Source organism: Bombus flavifrons, chromosome 4 (genome assembly GCF_040668555.2).
Source record: "Bombus flavifrons isolate JBK064 chromosome 4, iyBomFlav1_principal, whole genome shotgun sequence".
NCBI classification, from domain to species: domain Eukaryota; kingdom Metazoa; phylum Arthropoda; class Insecta; order Hymenoptera; family Apidae; genus Bombus; species Bombus flavifrons.
The window spans coordinates 15,513,147-15,536,049 of NC_138445.1; the positions used below are offsets into that span (position 1 = coordinate 15,513,147).

At 42.2% G+C, this 22,903-nt stretch overlaps 1 protein-coding gene across 3 annotated transcripts in view; it reads left to right on the plus strand.

The window, feature by feature from the left end:
- Positions 1–22,903, plus strand: part of LOC138179446 (protein sister of odd and bowel) — a 258,803-nt gene that overhangs the window by 154,124 nt on the left and 81,776 nt on the right. The window contains exon 2 of one of the 3 annotated variants that reach the window (XM_069112248.1): positions 16,380–16,439. The exons of the other annotated variants lie outside the window; for them this stretch is intronic. The gene's annotated coding sequence lies outside the window, so the exon portion shown is untranslated. The remainder of the gene's footprint in view (positions 1–16,379; positions 16,440–22,903) is intronic. 3 annotated transcript variants of the gene reach the window in all.

Here is a 22,903-nt window from a genome sequence, read left to right on the forward strand (position 1 = left end):
TGATGGTCGTTAGAGTGTTGCAATTATTAAAAACTCGAACAAATTACCAGCCACTCGAATAAATTGTTAAACGCTGAAAATGTGGTATTCAAAATACTATATAAACGACGAATAAAATTATTCTGTTAAATTAATGAATAAATTTATATTATTACGGTTCAGTAACATCGTTGTCAGAATTCTGCTCTTCTTCCACAACTGCTTTTTTAATTTCCCCTGTTTTATAACGATCGATATCGCGGACATTGCCAAGAACCAACAGTTTTGTTGCTATTCTGTCACAGCGTACGTTGACTTTGACGTTCCACGTCGTGGCTGTCGAATACTCGCAACAGCGTATCTACATAGCAGTATTACGAACACATCATCCCCATTGTTAAATCGTGTGCATGTTGAAACAGATGTAAATTCAGCAAGTATCGAAGTACAGCTAAATTTATCGTTCCGTACGTACGCGCTTTATAGTTCTCGCTGCGATTTAATTTTTATAATTTCCCATAACGTGGAACGTGTTGGAAGAATCGCCCCCCACATGCGTTTTCAACACGTTCAAGCAGAGTGTGGTAAATGCCAAGTCGAATATAAATTCAACGAGTACAGTGAAATATTTATTGAAAATTGATAAAATTTATTGTTTATAGAACAATCCGATTTTTAATCATTTTCCGTGGTGTGAAACGTTTCGAAACAATCGCCTACGTGCGTGGTTGGCTAATTAAAGCGAGTATCGCGAATGTTTTTTCCACGCTCCATCAGTTTTCCTGTCGGTGTACGCTGTACAATCGTTAGCTTTCCCATTGCGAATGATATGTAGTCTTCCATTCAGCGTACCCTTGCCAGCGTTTTTTTATTTTTTTTTATTATCAAGAAATGCGCGCGTTATTCGTCCATTTGTTTGTCAGTTGTTAGAAATAAATGTCTTGAATCGCTAGGAAAAATGTGGTCGTTCTCTTGCGAGAACCTTCGAATTAAAATGACTCGCTCTCGTTTACGAGAATTAGTACATCTGCTGATTGTTAAGGGAATAATTCATCGGAATTACGTATTCGTTTTTTTCTCTTTATTTTTATATATATAAGATAAGGACCCAAGAAGATGTATCATAGATCGAATAAATAAATGAACGAAGAAAATTTTTTCTAGAAAAATGATTTTTGCGAAATGAATTATACAATTACGTAAATTATTAGTAGCAGGAAATTCATACAGGTGTACTAAAAATTTAAACGTAGTTTGTTAAAACATTTACGGAATACGCAGAAACGATACAATGGAAAATGTGATAGTGCAGATAACGAAACGAATTAATTCAACGAATGAGAATAGGTTTAATGCTTGAAGCACGGTTGTCGTCGATAGACGACGTTATTTATCGATAATTACATCGTATTTGGCCTTGTGATTTTTTTACGTTTGAGGGATCGATCTATGATCGATGTACGAACGCTCGATGGATTAATTTTGTTATTCTTCTTTTTCTCTTATTTTCTATTCTTATTTTATATCTGGTCCGGTAGAGCGAACAGAGACAGGACTTCCTCGCTATTGCAAAATAGCCACGCGATTTCAATTATTTCGCGTTCCATCCTAATGCAAAGATTAAAAAACCTTCGATCAACAACTTGAATAAAATCAGCCAATAAGCAGATACAGGATATCTCATCGAAGAGACATCGTTCCAGGAAAGCAGCAACTTTGTTATACGCTCGTGTGTCACTGATTTCTCTCCATTCCCTTGCATCCCGTTGCATGCAATCGTCCGAGCCCGAAATCGTTACCGGCATACATAAAACATGAATTTCGATACAGGCTGCATCATTAGTCGTCTCGCGGCGCAGCATCGATACCGGGCCTCGTTATTGACCGCGCATCCTCGCTCGCTGGTTCCGCTTGTCCCCGATAATAATTGACGACTTTATGCCGAATACAAACACTGTTCGATAAACTTCGATATCGGTGGTCCCGTTCATCCTCCTTAACGTTATCTCGTCCGGGTAATCTCGATACGCGTGTCCGCGTGGGCGTATCCGTTACGTTCCGCAATCTCCAGACTGTACTACTGATTTCACGATGAAAATAAAATACCTCGAATATCCATCAGATGGAAAAGATCATCGATAGACAGATGGATAGATAGGTTTCTCTTTACCAAGACAGTTACGAACGTATGTAATCTATTTTAATAAAAGTAGCATTTTTATAGGGTGCATTTTCAGGAAGACTTTGGTGATCGTTTAGAAAGCTACCGACATCCTGGATTTCGACGATGTTTCAATAATATCGTAGAAGTCGATGTTTTCAACGACTTTTCCCTTGGCGCGTAACCGGCGATCGGACTCAGTTCCCGAGATATTTGCAACAGTGCAGAAAACAATCTACAATAATCGCTTGCTATCGATTGGTGCAGAAACTATAAACTATAAAAGATAGGAATTAGATTTGTTAGACGATATTTTATCCGGCTTTTATTTTGTACGCTGTGACAGAGCCGTAATTATCGTCGGCAGAATCCACGGTAGTAGTGATGGTGTCGACAGCTTCTGGCAAATATCTTTGGAACTCTGGAAATATCGATCTTCGATTTTGTTATTAGGTGGTAATGACAAAATCCGCAATCACTTAGTTGCCAACCCAATAGAAAATCTTGGAAATTAAATGATCGTATGAAAATATCACATTTATTCGTTGACGTTTTAGGAAGACTTTCGTGAATAACTATATATTACGTTCTAGTCCGTAATATGCATGCACGATAATTAAACAAATGTATTCTGCAAAATTATTGCGACAGTCAATACCAGCGAATACCAACAACTTTCTCATAAGTCCCAGTTACAGAGAAATTTTCTCTATCTAAAATCGGAAAATTGATTATAGCTGGACACTTCGCATGTGCGTGGAAAGCCGTAAAGCGCGACAGACGAATCGCGAAAAGGACTTTTCGTCGCTGTTGAAAATTTCTCGATGCCAGTGTCGATTCTTTACGACACTGCGCCTATGTAAGCGTAGGACGTAACGTGACTCCCGCAACAAGTTGAATAATCGAAACAAGTTAAATGATTCTGCAACATATTGATGCACTTTGGCGAAAAGAGCTATCGACATTTAAGAATCGCGCGGACATTCGTAGGAAAATCTCGTGACGCGATCTGGTCGTACAACTTCGGCGCGAGCATTTCTATGGAAACCTAAGGCTTCGCCGTATGAACATGAAAACGAGATGAAGACACTTTCTGTCTACACAGAGTCTAAAATCGAGTTTGGAGGGAATATGATAGAATAAAGTTGTAAACGGTGTACACAGAGTTCTATCGCCTGTTCACATATTTTTTTTCTACTTCAAGCATCGATAAGGCAATTACTTGTACATTTCAATTAAAGCTACTTTTATTAGTCGGTTCTACGTTTATTTTACGTTTATCGCGTTATGTTTATTTACGCGTATACTTTACTCCAAGTAATATACGAAGCGCCTGTTCTCTACGACTGACCATAAACGTATTTCTGCTTTCAGCAACTATATTTCTACCTTTTATTATCTCGTTGTAGCTAAAACTGCAGAACCACAAAGAACGTGAAGTTTACTGGGAGCTGTGTCAGGATATAATACGATTTAACAACTCTTCCAATTTTATATAATAAATAAATACGTAAGGATTCACGGTCTGGTAATAACTGGATACATAATCTGTGTCATCGTCTTAGTTTCTATATTAGCGATTAATTTTTTACGATTGTATGTTTCTATATATTAAGACGATGACACAGATCTAACCCCATCGACGTATAGGTTGTATTTTTCTCGTCTCGTCTCTTGTCACGCGCTGAAATTATAATCCCATGGATTTTCATCGGAAGGAAATTATAATGCACGAGTTACGATGGCTTACCGCAGAGTCGCCGTTGTATAATTCTCTGAAAGATGGCAAGAATCTCCGCCTTGTATTCATCGGTGATAGAGAATGCGTTACAAACAGCTGTAAAATAATTCGAAAGCTGATAAAATAGCTGATAAACGTTGCGAGATAACGGGAATTCCACGTAACGTGATATCGTACTTATGCCGCGTGTCCAATATTCAGCAACGTCTCTCTCTTTCTCTCTCTCTGTACGTCTACGATTAGGAAGTCAATAAAACGCGCTGAGTGCGCGCGATCCACGTACTCACCCGCGGGGCTGAGAAGAAAAACTATGAAAGAACAAGTTTCCATATTACCCACTTTCCACCTATTATCGTTCCTCGATTCTCCTACACCCCGGGGCAGCTGAAAAATTCAATTCATCGATTCGCGAGAGACCGACCGGTCGCGAAATCGATTTCTCTGCTCGGGATCTGTCGAAGTCTCGCGATAAAGTTGAACGACAGGAATCCAAAGTACAGTGACTGGGAAAAGAGGTATTCGTACACCGCTGCGTTCTTTTTACTATCGTTATTTATTTATCATTTAGTTATTACTTAGTTATTTACTACTATTTCGCTGTATTTTGTTTTTCGTGTCATTTACATTAGAATTGAGTCGTAGTACGTTAAATTTCGTATTATAGTTGTTGAAGTGGTCACCACTTATAAGAAAACTCTACATCTGGTCTTTTTAGTTTCTCAAGCACTGAAGCCATCGACAGCGCGTAGACAAAAGACTGCGGCGAAGTCAGACCATAAACAGAAGACAAGCGATGTTGGCTTCGGGGTCTTTTCAGTTATTGGGTAACACAGCTAGCGTGCGGATCTGGACCAGCTCAAATTGTATTCTTACTTATAATTACCCTTATATTTAAATATATTTTCTGCCTTACAATTTATCCACTAGTTTTCTCTCATTATACATCGAATAACCTCAACAATAGTAAACGCGAGACTCGATGGAAAAAGCGCTTTATCGGAACATAATGGTACGCGTAAATACTTTTTGGTAGCCGCTGTATGTGCGACGTAACTTCAGTTACGTTACATTCCATTTATTGGCAGATTTTAGTTAATGTCGTAAAATGATTCAAAGAAACAGATATAAATCACTGCGAATCTCTATGGTTCTCATTCATATTCATTGCTTATATTCACCTGATGTTCGTATGATATTTATAAATCATCAGCTAGGATAATATTTCATTGCAATCACACGCACAATAATTCATTCAGTTCTCGTAAGTCATTGTTGGTCCTGTTTCTCGGAACACTCGCTCGGAAGAAAAATTATTTTAACAGATCGCGCAAAAGTATGCAAATTTTAAACTTATCCTCGATAAATCTTTCCTCTGCGCGAATGTTATTCTAATTACTTTGATTTACCGTCGCTTATTTATTCTATTTATTATAAACCAGTCTCTTCTCTCATTCCTCTTACACCTCTCGAACACCGAATTAAATTATCTCAGCTTTATTTCCCTCTTCTTCCTCGACTAACATTTTAGTTTACCAACGTTTCCTACGCGTAATTACTCGGGATAAAACGACTCAAGTTATCGCTACGATAATTCATCCACTTTTTCCAACCCCCGCCCCACGCATAACTGCGCAGCCTTCGAACAATTGAAATTATTGCTACGATAATTTATCCAACTTTTCCAACCCCTACACCCTCCATTCTCTATGCATTTACGATCGTAAAGATAACGGACCCGCGGGCACCGGCAACCGAGCTTCAATTGAAAATAAATAACGCGATGATAATGAGTTTCTCCGAGCGCCGTTTATAGGTTTAGCCGCGCGTGGGCCGTTTTCTGTTACGCAATCAACCCGATGGTCCTTTGTGTACGAGTTCCACCGGCCGACCAGTGGAATCTGTACCCGGGATCAACGTGTTTCCCCTTTAAAAAATTTTTTAACATCATTTAAAACAACTAACGCGAACCCAAACGTCAAAGGGCACGCTTTGTTCGTATCGGGTTCTTTCTTTCGTTATCGAGTCTCGTCCCGACGATGATCCGTGGCCGCAGGTTAACTCTATCGCTTCGTCGTCGATCCGAAAACGTAGTAGTAGTCGTGTCAGTCGTTGGGAATAAACTCAGATCTACAGATGCGGTAGAGTGCGTGGAAGCATCATGTTCGTGCATACACTCGACTTCTCCTCGCGTTGCTCGAAACACTGGGTCAGTGTATCCAGTCGCCTGTTCGTCTTCCATTGCTATAACAGTCGAGACTGGTCCAGTCCAGTCCGGTACTTGGCCGCTGCAGCGCCGCAGGCTCGTGCATAGACTGTTGTACCATTGCACCTCGGTGTGCAGAAGCCGCGTGGAAAGTTTTTACGCGACGAACGATCGCGTCGCATTAACAACTTGCACTCGCTCGATCCAGACGTTTCTCCCGTTTCGTCTGCCTTTCCTCTGCCGCGAAGGACGACGTGTATTTTCCACCATTATTTTGCAATTCTAACAAATATTCAGGACACTCGGCGATTTAGGACGCTTGCAAAGGAAATTTAAACGGATCGTCACCGCGAGGATTACGTAGCCGTCGAGTATCGACAGCGATTAACGAATATTAAAAAAAAGTGGTAATCCAAGCGTCAAAAAACTATTTCTCGTAAACTTGGCAATTTATCGGCTATCTCGCTTTCCCACGAATTTCCCAACTTTTCTTCAAACATGCGCCGAAGCGATATTCTCTACATAATCGCGCGTTCATTCTCAACCGATCGTTTAACGCGACCGTCTCGTCGATCTTCGCTTTCCATCGTTCGAAAAATGAATTTTTTTTTTTATCGATTGATTGAATTAATTAAATTATTCGCGTTTCTCGGGGATCAATGGCTGTTTCACCCTCCGGAGCCAGGATCGCGACGCCAATGCGGTCGTGGAAAGAACAGAAATTTCTCTGGGTCGGTTGCAAACCTGCCCTCGGCTATGCCGGCTCTAGCATCGCTGCTGCGATCGTTGGTGCATAGCGAACGCGACCTGTCTATATACAGGGTGACGCGTTTTAGTATGAAATTGATGAATTTGTTTTGCACACGGGTCGCATACGGGGACGCGTTACGCGCGAGAATGAAATAGGACGCACCGCTTGATTCTTCGAAGAGAAAGAGCGTATTTCACGGGGATACGCGAGATAAATTTCATGAAATGTCTTGCAAGATAAATTCCAGATTTCAAGCTCGAGACGTTGGTCGGTTTCATGGCGATTTTAATCTTAGCTCTCTCGTCGCTCTCTCGATATCGACTTATAATCTTTTAAGCTTGCGAGGAATGTAGACGATACACGTTATTTATTGAAAATTATCGATTCTCAGATCGCTAATCCGTATATTATTAGCCTGTGAGATCGTAATGTACCTGGTCGTTCTGTTAGACGTGCTTCCGTTTTAATACCGCACGCATGCATACGTACACTCGATGTTACTAATTCTATCGAATTTTTCCTTTGACGAATTTCTAGTTTGAAAGCTAATAACCAAAGGTTACAGACCGCTGCTTCTCATTAGCGCAACTAATGTGCCTTTTATTTCTTCGCGTTTCATTCCACTCTTTCTCTCCACTTTTTTGGTATCGTCCGCGTACTTGTTCGTCCTTAGCGGCTCTTGAACCGATACTGGCAACCAGTTGCGCCACGTGTATATTATTAAATCTAGAAAACATGAGATATTATACTTGTACAATACGTTTCTACGGAATTTTCAATCTACTTGGCACAGACGACAATCAAAATCTCTCATCATGTAGAAGCCAACGTAGCGGACTTTCTCCGAACGAAATCTCTTTTGTCATTTCCCCTCGTTTCACCGACACCGATTACAGTCCGTTTTTCTCGAATCACGGAGTCGTGGTCTGTGCACAGCCCATTAGTCCCTCTGCTCGCCAAGGATACATTATCCTGCGCTCGTCTGTATTCTAATTTTCCCTCGCGAACGTTCAAACGATCTTCGTCGATCCACTTCCGATTTTGGATCGTGCGCGATGCACAAAAATCGAGCGAGTAACACAAACGTGAACGATAATTAGCGGGAAAATCGAAAGAGGTTTAGCAAAGATCGTTTGTAGAAGAAAATTAGTTCACTCGTTTGTTGATCCTTCTTGTTCGTCAATTCTCTCTGACAAATTGTTTTTGTTAATTCTACCAAATGTCCAAATTGGACAAATTGTGAATGTAAACAACTAAATAAAAAAAAAAAAGAATTGTTTTTGTCGCACCTTAGATGCGAGCAATTTGAGCGAAGATACGTACAATCGTAGTTTTCAATTTCGAAATTTCTTCCTTCCTCGTGAGAGCAATTTGAAAAGAATCGTTCGAACCGTCTTGTAATTTCGATCGTTTTGTTCCAAGAAGATATTATTCGAAGATATTACGTTGCTATATAATTCTTTTTCTGCTTCCAGTGCATTTTTCTTCTTTTTTAGTGAAATCTATTGGTAATCGCGATTTCGTCGAAGAGCGGAGTTTCTCATTCCACGCTTATTCCGAGAGTATTTTACAAGTTACGCGAAAGCTCTGTTCTTTGCTAAATGACGGCCCAATATCTGACGAAGCAAAGGTAAATGACTTGCGAAAGGAAGATTTTTGGAGAAGAAGATACCCGGTGATATCGAGTTTTAGGAAACCTGCACGTTATACACACTTTTCGATCAGAATTGTCCCGAATTCTCGCACAAACGCCGCACTCTGAAACACGAGAACGTTGCCTGCGAACCTAATTTGCGAATTTTCCTTTGTCTTTTCCCGAATCCTCGTGTCGAACGTCGCATCGCGCGACAAGCAAATTTACGTAAACCTCTGAATTTGAAAATTTACCTGATACTCGCGGTGTGATTCGATACGCGATGGAACGATCTTCTTAACGTAAGCGAGAGAACTGCGGTGATCGATCATCGAGTTTAGCCAAAGAATTCTTCGCAGAAACGAAGAACGACACGGCGGCTCGGTGGGTTGTAACGACCAGGCAGTCGTTGGTTTCCTAGCGTGCATCCGGTGCATCACGCTCGAATGCTGGAAATAAATCTGAGAAACTGAAATGTCAAAGTGCTACCGAGACTACCGAGAGACTAGCCAGCTGCCTGGTTTACGACGCTGTTACAACAATAGCGATCCTTTGCGTCACCGAGAAATCACTCCCCACCGATTGTCGTGCGGTAATGGCCGTTGTAATCGCCTCGTGGCTGCGTGTATTAGCCGTGTTATTTTCTTCTACACGGAGGTTGGGTCTGTCGAGAATCGCAGACAGATTCAATGGAACGAGGTCTGATTACCGTAATCGTATTGTCGCTCCGAGTGAGCAATCGCACAATTTTTCGGCTCCTACCCCATTCCTCTTCTTGCTTCTATTTACTTTAAACTGGATGCATTCACTCGACTATCTACTTCCAACTGGATTCGTTTCGATTCGTTGGAACACGAGAAAACGAGTTGGTCGAATTCCACTCGTGCAAATGTCAATTGTATCGTGTAATTTGGAAATGTTTAGAAGCGTGTGTGTATGTTGGAAAGCGTACGATACGAGCTTCGAATATAACGTTGAAACGGGCTTCGAAAATGGGAGATTTTTAAGCTAACATTTTTGGGAATTTTCTGTAAACGAGGATCGGAGAACGTAAACGTTGGAAAACTCTGATTTGGAACATCGAATTTCCAGATTTGGAGTCTTTAGTCGTAACAAGATAAACTGGTTATCAAAATACTCTGGAAATGAAAATGGTGGAAAATTTAGAAATACGTTTAGAAAAGCGAACGTAAGTAACGATAGGACGAAATAACGACACCGATGGAATTCTCTCGGTATAGAAAATATGTTTGTATGAGAAATACGTTGGTTTACTCGTTCATATCTGCTGTATTATGTACAACATGTTACAGAGTGTTTGACGCAGCTCAGTCGTAAATTGGATTTTAATTGCTACGGTAAAAACTAAGGATTTCAATTTATCAACTGTTTTTTTCTAATTTCCCATTTTATTCGATCGCGAAATAAGTAATTTATTGCGAAACAGTGTATTAGAATGCGACGTGTTCGAACAATTTAGTACACGAATCTAACGTCGTAATTATTCGTATGACCCGTGTCTAATTTGTAAAAACCAAGTGTAAGATAATTAAGGAATCCGAGTGGAAGAACGTCTACGCGTAATGCTACGCCGGTACAGAAATACCGTGTCGGTAAATCAATTATAGTCATTAAAGAGCGGAAACATGCTATTGAAAAATATCTACAACAGGCGGTGTGATTAAATGCTGCTCTACCAACACCGGAAATGTGTAATGATGCCAAAAAATCGACTTTTACAAATCTTCCTTTTCTAATGCATCGTACGATCGTCTTATAAATTACGTTTCGTCGCAAAAACAATTAACCATTTGCATCGATAAATCGAAGGAAATACCTTGCAGATAAAATATACGGACGAAACGTTTTCCTTCGCAGTATCAATGGCATTTCGTTAGGCGAAAGAAAGCTTCGCCCCTTAAGGTTGCTTCGCGTTAATCACCATAAATTTCCACCCTCTCTTAAACCAGTCGATCCGAATGGAAATTCCAGTGGTCGGAATACGAGCAAAATTGCCACACCGGCGAGTCGACTCGCCAAGGATAATTTCTATCCCCCGCAGTGATGGATGATGGATCTTCCAGCGCTGCAAAATCTCGCATTCAATGAACGCGGCCGAGATATGGCACACGGCCGTGGATGCGCCTTAATGACGTCGTCGTCGCGGTGCTGGTTGCCACATCGCGCGCGAAAACACGCGAGTAACGGCTTAATCAGTTTCACCGTTCGAAAATTACGACTGAACTCGCCTGCAATTCCATCGACGCGAAACCTCCGGTCGCCGTTTCGCAATTCTGTTCTCCTATTCACGAAACCAAGTCTTCGTTCGTTGCTTGCACTTAGACTTACACGGGCAACCGCGCTAACACATTTCAGTATCCCGATACTTTAGCCAATTTCGATACATGGATCGAATACTCGTATCTTTTTATTCGATATAGCATACTCATATTTACTTACTTTTCTGGATATATCGAAACTGTTGCTCTCTGTATCTTTCGCGTTTTGAATTCTTTAAAAAAAGAAAAGAAACTCTCAGCCGGCGTTGTCGTGTCGCATGGTACGCGACAGCGGTAGTTCGAATTAGATTCAACAGGAACATAGTTTCTCAATTTTAACGTATTTAATTTCAATGTGCATGGTGTAGCTCGTGTAACACGCGGAATATAAAAGGTGAATTAGCGCTCTGAGATGAAGTAACTCGATCCAATCTCTCGCGAGTTATCAACGATCCGACAATGTTACCGGAAGATTAAAATACAAACGTACGTTACCTACACGCGAGAAACCTACGTTAGAATTATTTCATCTACTTGGTGGAATTAACGAGGAAAACATCCCTTGCATAATCGACGGAAAACTAGCATTTCCAGGCAAAGAGAAACATTTCAACTGTTAATTCGCAGTCATTCGTTATCGCGCAGCGTTGAAAAAACATAATCCAAGTTGAGAAGAAGATCTCGACGGAGTAGTTCAAAAGCTTAAGCTTTTATTTGCCCCCCGGTCATTTATTAACACGTTTCCTCATCTCGTAGCAATGATTAAACACTGTTTTCAAGCATTAATATTTATACGAACCCATTGGTTTTCGCCGTTACTGCTATTTCATCGTGACAGCCAAGCCAATAAATCCAGGATGTGGCAACGCGCGTTCATCATGCTCTCGTATCTCTGCCATATTGCGCGCAATTCATCGCGTATACGGCTACCTTTTTCGCCTAAATAGCGAGCAATCTAAACAACACCCACGTCTCCCCCTCTAAACTTTCGTTCAGATCGCTCAGGTTACTCGTTCGATTCACGTCGTTTCGCCTTAAATAACTTGGTTTCCAGCGAACGCACCTACGGAAATTGTCAACCAAATGCAATTCCCGACGCGATTCGCTTCAGATTTTTAATCAAATTTAGTACAATTATAACACTGCGAATTCCCGACGCGATTCGCTTCAGATTTTTAATCAAATTTAGTACAATTATAATACTGCAAATTCCCGACGCGATTCGCTTCAGATTTTTAATCAAATTTATAATCAATGGTTTCTAATCAAATTTAGTACATTTATAATACCGCGAATCTGAAGTTGCACAAATTTTAGACACTTAGATTAATTAGTAAGATAAGATTCTGTCTAGGTTCGATCTTCCAAATTCCATGCAACAAAGCATGGATTTACGTAAATATCCGCGCTCTATTTATATTTAAAGGATTTACAAAGTGTAAAACACGTACGTCTTTTCTCTGATTTATGCGTGAATTTCAAGCGACAAAAAGTCGATGTATAGTTGAACGTGGCAAACGTGCGAATATATATTGAAAATGTATTTAGTCGAAGTAAACGACCGAGTCCGCAATGATAATTTATTGGCTGAATGATTCAGCGACCTTCGTGCAGTCGATACTCGCAACGAGCGTTCCACGATGATGGCGGACACGATTTTCTGGAAATTTTACCAATGGAATGGATAAAGCTAGCGGGTTGCTTTTCATCGTGGTCGTAACAGCGTTTCTTAGACTGCGATATAATTCACTTGTTCGTTACAGCTTATGGATTCTGGCGTTTAAATACTTTCAGCCCGTTTGCACGTGCATCTCTATATAATTATGTAAAATACGTTGACAGAGGGAATGCAGATTTATCGTATACTAGGGAAACGTAAAACTTTGCCGAACCAGGCTATGCAAAGGTCTCCTATAAACTGTAACCTCTCGAAGAGAGAGAACGTGTTCGTTTAAAGAAAGCGATGTTCGCAAAACCGAGTACATAACGTGATTTCGTATGATCGAAGGTGTAGAAAATATGCTTGAAATACGAATCAAGAGAACGCGTAATATATCCACGAAGATTCTTTGATCGAAACGAATACCATATACTAAACATTTCCTTACTCGCGTTCGTCGCAAGTATAATCTTGCGTATGATCTGCATGTTACAACGCATACACGATCTACGGTCCAGTTGCGACAAATTTTCCATCGAGATACTCCTTTTACCAAGATGTTCCGCTATTTCTAGTACAAACGTTGTTTCAAAAATCCGAACGGCCGTATTTTTGGAAAACATGGCGCGCTCGGACGACTACCATTGGGTTGGCAACTAAGTGATTGCGGATTTTGTCATTACCACCTAATGACAACATCCGCGATCGCTTAGTTGCCGAGACGATATATGCGCGTTCGCGGTTCGCTCAGTTTCTTGAGGCGGATCGTCGCGAGTAAAATGGCCGCCGTACACAATCGTGGACAGAGCGGCGAAGATAATCTCACAGATATAAAAATTACGATTCACGTTGCTTTAAATTTCCTGCCGAGCTCGGTAATATTCCGTGGCATTGTGTACGTGCAGGAAATATTCGTCAGTTGGCGCGAGAACGCGAGAATTCACGATGCGCGGGTCGACTGGATCGCCTGTGGCCAGCGTCTACCCGCAGAAACGCGAGACTCTCGGGGCCACGTCTTATTTATACGTTGCCCTACGACCCGGTGTTTCGACAGCGATGGCAAAAAGTGTTAACGCCAGTTCAGCCGAGCAAAATCGAGACACGTCGAGCCGCTATTTAACGAACAATCGCCACACCGTTTTATGCTCGTCGATGGACTTCCCCGACGGTCTAATCAACGATCTATCGCGCAAAGGTGGGCGCGCGTAATCGATTAAGACAGCAGCGACTAATTCGGTTATCATGACGGAGACAGCCGACACGAGGAGAGCTGGAGCGAACGGAGAAGGCGGGTAGAAGAACGTCGTCCGCGGATGGAGAAGAATTCGAAGGCGAATTAATCGGAGAATCGGGAATCGTGTGGTGGGACTTGAGTTCGTGATCCCAAGAGCGTTCCTTGCCCCCGAGACAGAAATTCAGGTATTTCTACCTAGGCGCGTGGAAATTATTCAGAGACGCGCGAACGCGCTCAGAATTTCTCCGCTCGAGTGGAACATCGATAATTTATATGTGACGCTTGCCGGAGTACGGTCTCGAGGCGAAGCGTAATTTTTAGATCCGCGCACGGTTTTCGTCGGATAGAACGAATCGGCGAGAATCGGTAACGAATGTAACGCATCGATTTCGTAGATTTGCGACAATGCGATTAAAAACGACGCGGATGGTCGACGAGCAGATTAATCGTCCGACAAGACGGGTAGTTCGAGACAAAGTTTACCCATTCGTTTAGTTTCCTATTTAGACGAATGATATTTCGTATTTTGTATTTTGTATTAATAGTATCTTGATCGTTACACCGGCCGCTATTGCTCCGTTGCATTGGCGCGTTCAAGCGCAAGAAATCGACCACTTCCCTCTTACGAGCCGGTGCTTTTTGCGGTCGGTCATTAACTGCATAGTGGCGGGTTTTCGATGCGCGCAAGGGAAAGTCTCGCTTCGAGGAATCCCGGGAGCGGTACGTTGAAATCGTAAATCGAAGAAGAAGTCTCGGAACAGTCGGCGAATGCGACTTTCTCGCTCGCCACGACCTCCTATTTTGGAGCTAGTCACCAGTATCTGTCTATCTCGCGGACGCTTCGAATTCTCCTTTTTCTTTCGTCGATTTCGTTCGTCCAACAATCGATGATCTAGTTGCGGAGTAACGAGATGCAAGGACGAAACGCGCAACGTGACCTTTTTGCCTGCCGCGTCCACAGCCAACTTTACAACCAATTACGACCCGACTGTTCAACCTAATTATATAACGTCGACTTTCTGATCGTTCTTGCGAATGACCGAGCCGAACGATTCCTATGGTTGCTTCGAGTTTGCGGTGTTACGGTCTCCCGTGCAAGTTTCGTTAGTCGAAATGACGCCCGACGTTCCTTGGATTTGAGAAACGAAGGTTAAAGAATTGGATTTGGCGGGCTGTCAAATTAAAATTTATCTTGACACTCGTTTCTTGTATATTATAGAACGCGATAAAAATCGATATCGATGGAATATCTGTGGTAGAAATTGATGTATGGTAAAATTAGAATAATTATACGTATACGTGTATCGAAATCGATATACAGCTTGCCTTGGATCGCATATAACCGAACAGAGATCGTTTCTCAACGTCTTAGGTTATCGATAAAAAGTCCGAAAGAGGAAAACTTTGATTTCATCAGAGACCTAAACGGCCTGATTCCGTGACCACGTGAAGACGTTTTAACGCGTTGGCTCGTTAGCACGTTGACCCGCGGTAACATAACAGTAAGTTATGTTAATTCCATTTGCAATACCGATCATCAACTAAATCGCATCAAATGGATGTTACGTTTAAACGTAAGTTGAAATTCATAAAACGTGATTTACACCGCTATGATTTTCAGTCTGCCATATTTCTCATCCTAAATTTATCATCTGTCCGTACGAGTATGCTTCTCATTGTTCCTTCCACGTTCCCTAAAAAACACGTGATATTTCTCAATACGTGCTAATATATAATGTTTGCCTGGAACTAATAGCCCGTGAAATTAAAAGCAACGCCGACGTTAGGCAATCTGGCGATCAACCTGCCGTCACGATTGTCAAATTTGATTATCGAGCCTGACGCAATCAATTTATTGGTTGACCGCCTTCTGCCGCGTACGAGACACGGCATAATTCATTCACCACCCCCGTTAATTACGCAACAGCTTTCGTTCGACGCACTAATTCATAGCCGCGAGCTCGATACAACACGGCCGGCTTCGTTGATCATCGTTAAGTGGTACCAGACACTTTTCATTGCCTCTTTAACAACGTTATCTCGATATACGGCACGGATAAGATCGTTCGATGCTGTGCACTTAAGAGACAAAACTGTCGATCGAAAAAATTAATTGTTTACCACGTTACCGACGAAATATCGCTGGTCCCCTCTTGGAAGAAATAAAACTGACGATTCGTAAACGGCGAATCACATTTGCCGTAATTAATATTCGCATTTGCTTCGACAAAAGGAATTAACGATTCTCACATGCGCGTGTTCTGCTTCGTAGAACTAGTAAAATCATACTATTCGTTTCTGCACTCTTTTACACTCAAGAATGGTCCATGCATGATCATACTAATCGTACAAACTCGTGTATCTATGAACGCAATTAAGAGCAGATGATTGTTTTACTCGTTGAATATTATAAACGGCGCTTTGAGGTGAATATCTTTTTGTATTTTTGGATATTATGTTCATTCTGTAGATTTTTGCATACTCAAGTTCTCCGCGGTCTATTTACGAACGGAAGAAAACAGATTCTAAAAGAAACTGGGTTTGGGAAAAGCTTGTAAACGATCATCGTATGCGATCGTATAACGAGCGGTAAGAGTTCAAATTATGTTTGATTATTAGGATTATTCGAAAGAATAAAGTTTCATATATAGTAGTAACTTGAATTTAGTTTTAATTTCACACGATTTAAATCGCGTTATCGTTTCAAAACGCAAAAATGATGTTCGTTCTGATTTTAGGAGATACCGTGCACGGTTACCAAGATGAATTGAAGAATCTGCGATTCATGGTGCTTCAAGGTATTTGTCTTGCTCTTTAAGACGTCTAAAATAGCTTGTTTGTACTGCTATTTCGTAAAATAGTCTCGTATCGTTGGCTAAATCACTTCCTTATTGACTTTCGCGGGGAATTTTGTGACACAATAAATCTTGACAATATACAGGGTGATTGGTAACTGGTGGTACAAGCGGAAACGAGGTGATTCTACGCGAAAAAAGAAGTCGAAAATATAGAATAAAGATGTTTCGTTTGAGGCTTTGTTTTCGAGAAAATCGACTCTGAATTTTCGCTCGGTACGCGTGCGGTACGTTATAACGGAGCTCACTGTAGATCGTTGTCTCGATGGAAAAATTAAAAAAAAAAGACAAAAATTTTTATTCTATATTTTCGACTTCTTTTTTCGCGTAGAATCACCCCCCTTTCCGCTTGTACCACCAGTTACCAACCACCCTGTATATCTTGCTTTACTCGTAAAATACTTCTCTCGTCGTATCATCTACCACTTGGAATTAAATTTCCGCAAGTCGTTGCGAATTTTCTTCTTCAAATACGTCGCGTTCTCGTCGTAAATTCTACGCGCAATTTTACGTGGAAAATTCTACGTTTCGTTTGGCAAATATTTGGAAAACGAACATCTGACTACTGCAGTTTGCGGAAAAGCTAATTTTAGCTGGAACATTATAAACTCAAGTTTAAAACGAACACCCATACCTGGTCCAGACTGTAGGAATTCTCAGTCGTCGGACTTCCACGGAAACGTGCCTTGAATTTCATCACGTATCTCACCGCGGCGAACGTAATCGTTAAATAGGCCGTTATAAGAAAAAAAAAATGTAATAAAATGTGGAGGTAATCAATTGCACGCAACACCGTCGTGTTCACGCACGCGTAGTAGGTATAAACGTGGATCCACGTAATGAGAGAAGAAAGCGTGGGCTGATGTTTTACCCTGTGGCGTTATTTGATTAAACCCACGCGAGTCAATTAAAGATACATAGTGAAGTTTCGACAACCTTGCGCTGTTGTAGGCTAGTCGGGAAACCTACGTACATACCTAAATGCGTGTCGACTGTTGACTGAAAGAGCGTGACAAATGCAAGGCATAATACGCGAGTCGTGATCCAAATTGCAAAAATAGCTGAATATATTTTCTACGATTTTCTCCGCCAACGTAGGTTTTGCATCTTGTAACTTTTTCTATCTACTTGAATTTCATCGCGAGTTTTCGTAGGGTTGAAGGGCAACGATTATTTGTTAACGGAATATTTGTCTTGGTTTGATAATCGTCGGCTAATTACGAAGGACCTAAACTCAGGAAAACATCGAACATTACCAACGATATCGGTCAAAATTGTTTCGACCGACCAATCAAAATTGTAAATATAATATCGTAATAATCAATTTTTATTAGATACACGCCTATCGATGGTCGAAATATTTTTAAACAATCAAGATAAAAAGAAACAACTAACCGTCGAATTGATTTCATCGTATAAAGTACAGACCTGTACAGTTTCATTGAAATCTCCTCATAAGCGCGACTGTCTCGGAGACTTCAACGCCCGAACGAGACACGAGACGGCAATACGCACACACACGAGAACACATGTATAGCGCTCGTTAAAAGTAGTTACTCATTTGTCTGAATATATCGATTATGAAATATGCAGGATTGAGTTGCCTGGAAAAAATCGTTCGTAAGACAAAATGGTGAATTTAAGCGGCAGTTTGCTCACGATGACACGCAACTTGTCACGACCTATACCATGCGCATGCAGACGGTAGAAACTAGAAACGCCTCCTCGCGTTAACTCATTACCTGTTTTTGTCTTTTCCGTCTAATTCCCAGCAGCGAAGTTCGATCCGCTTAAACGTTAATAAATATTTATCAAGTACGTCGTGATAAATCGGACGGCAGAGAGCAGAAGGATGTATGTTAACGTTGGTGTAGGAAATGCATTTAAAACGGTAATCGTTTACGCGGAATCACGGCGAAAAATCCGCCGATAGGTTGTGGAAAAAAGCCACGGCTTACTCATCGAGAGGATTCATGCTAGTTACTAGCGATGGCACCGAGCTCGATACGTACTCGTAAATCCGAATCAGCTGCGCTACCAGAGATTTCGTTTCGCGATTGTTGGCAACGATTACGCGTAAAACAGTCGTAAAGCACTTAGGTTCGAATCCGATTAGAGATACGTCGGCTGGTTGCTTTTCTCGAGATACTTACGAAAGACTGGAACCTTAGTGGGCGATTGTTGGAAACTGCGTGCGACGTGCTCGAGCCCGTCGCTACTAATTACCATCGCTCTGCCGGAGGTAAATGATTATTAAAACGCTCGTAAAATCGGCTCACCGGTGTGTATTTCTGCGTTTCAGTAAACACGGTTTACGAGCGGCCAGCCGATTTTGCCGCACGCTCGCCATATTAGAATCTCGAGGCTTTTTGCTCGTGCTGCCGCGGATTTTAATTATGCCACCTCTGCCGTTCTTCTGCGTTTAAGAGGTAATAAACGTCCGGCCGTTTAGATGGGAAAAACGATTGAAATATCTTTGCATTCGTCTTCGCCGGTTCGATTCGGTAAACGAGACGAATTGCAACAGAGAGCGGGGGAAAAAGTGGCGACGGTGTATTTTGTTGGGAATTGGGTTGACCGAAGCGTTGACTCGGATCGTTGCATATTTTCTTGCATGCGTTGCAATAAGTCGTTTGATTTTACCGCGTCGTCTCGGGATTCGCAACTTCTCTAAATATTTGGTGCTATTTATCGAACGACTCGTGTACGGTGTACAGCGCGCGTCTTTTCGGAAAGACGATGTCCGTTCGTCACGAAACGCGACGAAATTCTCGCGAACGCGTTGCAACGGCGCCGAAATGAAATTTTCCTTTCGATCCGGCCGTATTTCCAGTGTCGACGACGACTTTCTTTCGTGGCACGCGAATATCGAAAGAGAGTTCCCGGTGGCCGGTGCTCGTGCGCTCGCGTCTGACCCAGATTTTTCTTTTTGCCCGCTCGGCTAGATTGCCGATAATGATTAAATCGCCGCGCTAGTTTCGCGGAACGGTCAGCGGCCACGGAGAGACAGCCTATCCTTTGCAACCGGGTCTCTATCCACTTATACACACGTAACTTAACGATTGTTACACGGACGTACGGAAACCCATGTGGAAACGGTTACGTGCACGATCAGGCCATAATGGTGTGCATACGCTGCTGCCGTTGCTGCTGCTCAAAGGTCTTAAGACACCTCTTATTTCCAACGCTTACCGTACACGAGTTTTATATTCGCGTCGTACGTGTCATGTGGAAGATTTTGAAATTCTATTGGCGTTGTAATTGGATTGATGGCGAATTAAAGGAATTAAAGGGGAAGCTGGAGAATTAATCGCGAGTATTAATCGCGAGGATTAGTCGTGAGCAGGGAAAATGCGAGGCTTTATGAAATCGCGGTTAGGCGAATCGGTTTTCAACGATACAGATATTGCCGATCGTTGCTCGTTCCCGTTCGGGGTTTCTCAATCGCCGGCACGCGAAATTTCTTGCCTGACACGAATTTATCTCCTCGTGCTTGCAGCCCATTTATATCCGTCGCGCGGGCTTGTTGCTGCAAAAATGTAAGATCTCCGATTGCGAGCACGCCGCCGACTAACGATATCAAATATTAACGGATCCCTTTAACGTCCGCGAGACGCGTTCCTTCTATTTCGAAATCGCTAAGTAATTCTTCTATCGGTCCCTAATTATTTGCCGATTAAACAGATTCGCGTAGCATCGACGAGAGGAAAAGTAGAGGCTGATTTAGACGAGTCACTTGCTTTGTGACGAAAGCGAAAGAGAAAGAATATTTGAAAGAGCAAATTAATTTACGAGGCAAGCGAGAGGAGAAGAACATCGAAGATGACAGAAGGTAATTGTTTTTGAACGTCGACGAAATAAAATATCGTTCTATTTACGCAGTTGACTGGCACGACTCTGGAGCGGTTCATGACGTTAAACCTAATATCGAACGTTAGGGTATTTAAAAAATGAAATATCGATGCCAATGGAAGCTAAAGTATCTTCGCTCGAAGCACTGTTACGACACGTTGTTGTAAATTCAGCAACTAAAAGTAGAGAGTTCCTTTTTACAATCGACAAGACTACTTGACCCACTTAACTTCGTTCCAATTTAAAAATCAAAAGCAAAAAGCACCTTGAGACTCCTCGTTCGACCCAGCGTGAAAAAATTGTACAACAAATGCCACAATCCGAAGCTACGAAATTCTTTCGTATCCGATGAAAGTGACCCACTTAATTTTCACTTAACGTTACGGCAACGCGAAAGCCTGAATCTAAAGGACACCTTAATTCTCCTCTCGATCCACCACCGAAAAGCGGACCACCAACGAACATCGCAATCTCGTCGCACCCTTCTCCCATCGACGTAACATCGAAACTCGTGTAAACCATTAATCTCCATTTAACTGATCTATAACGTACAAGCGTGCCATTAAAGCGGCCTCGCAATTCTCTGAAAGATAATCTACGCACGGCGAGGTCGTGCATTCGCGGAATTAATCCGTACAACTATCCGAGCACGATCCAACGCGCGACTCCGGCCAACAAAGAGGCAACGGCTCGGTTCGCGTATCGCGTCATATTAAATACAAATCACGAATTTCTCGCGGAAGCACGAACAAGAGAGACGCGAGGAGAGAAAAAGAGATCCTTAACTGCTAAAGAACGAAGCCGGTAGTTCGGTGGCTGTGTGCCAAGCCCTCGACGACGATGGAGTCGAGAGAGCCGGTTGAGGCAACCGCGATATCCAGCCACGGCTCTTTGCAGCCGCGCCAGCCTCTAAGCCAGCTCATGACAGCTCCGGGCGATGTAGGCGTACGGATAGCTTTCGTCTCTGTTGCTCGCGTTGGCAATGGTTGCGCAAGCAGGCAAGCAACGGGAGAGCCAGCCGGCGACGACGACGTCGCCATCGTCGACGGTGGTACGTGCTCGTTTCGTTTCGTTTCGTTTCGTTTCTGTCGGTTGGCCACGGTAAATAGGCTAAAAGCATACCTGACTGGTATGTACCTGACACCGAGGCCGCGTTCGGTTGCGATAAAGTCGATGCTCTCTTTCCCTTTCTTCGCCTCCCACTCGCTCTCTAACGCTCTTTACCACCCTGTCTGCTTGGCTGGCTGGCTGGTTGCCTCGTGATCCTAACGGATCGATCGTTCTGTCTTCGATTGCCTGGATTCCTGGTGCTGATTGTTCTCGTAATACACCAGGTATCAGAGGTAAGTTTCCTGAAAATATCGTTTTTATATCGCCCGCCTTCGATCGTATTCCGCGTTCCTAGCGTTGAATTCAGACGCGAAGATATAATAACGGACCGATAATTCTTATATCGACGCTATTCATTTATTTATTTATTATAATTGATCCTAACTGATCAGTTGCTCGGTTACCTGGATCCTTGGCGTTCTTTCACAGGCACAGGAGGTACGACAGCGAAGTTTCGGAAGATTAAACCAATTAAAAGTTTTAATCAAAAGTTTTAATTAAAGTTTTAAAGTGATTACGATAGTTTGATTTAGCGATACCGCCTAATTCGATCTGATCCTACGATACTAATTCCGGGGTTAAGAGTAATTGTTTGCGTCCAAATTTCAGCGGATATAGACAAACCAAAGTTATTCTCCATTTATTGCTCTCTTTCTTTTTCGTTTTATATATAACGAAGTTTCGATCGATCGATCGGAAGGACGAGCACGCTTCGTACGTCGGTACTCCGTTTTCTTCGTCGCAGGTGTATTCGATGGGGTCGATAGAAGAGATAACAGCGAGAGTCGGGACGTATGAAGCCGTCTCGCTTGCACTCGGTGCTTTTACCGACGATCGTTTCAACAGCGGCTGTCGGATTCGTTTAATGCGGAGAATCAATTGGGAGGATGAAGTTTGAACACTGACGAGCCACTGCTGCGTTGCGTGCACGACGTGTGCATTGTACGACTGTCTGTTCATATCGCGTATTTATGAATTTGACGTGTTCTATGATTTTCTGACCGACCACTTAGCCTTTAAACACTTTATCGTATCGACTTTACACGACTCGTATTTTCCATTTGACGCATGTACCTCGGTATACGATCGTATTCCACGTAGTTTTAATAGCGTTGCTCGTAGAAATTGATGTCCGATATTTCTCCTGCGATATTATGGCCTAATATTTCAGTCGCGATACGCTAATCGTAGGTGCGTAAAAAATTAGTTTTTCACAATAACCGATAAATACTTATGGCACTCTATCCATGACACGCTTGTTATCAGGAATTTGTATACATCGAAAACCTCGTTCTACGACTAATTAAACACATAAGTGTACCATTTGATCGACGTAAAAGGTAATTCAGTTGGCAAAGGAATATAGCAACCTAAACTTGCAACCATGTATCCTTCGTCGTTGTAACTCGATGTCGATCTAATATTGATAACGTGGAACAAGTTAG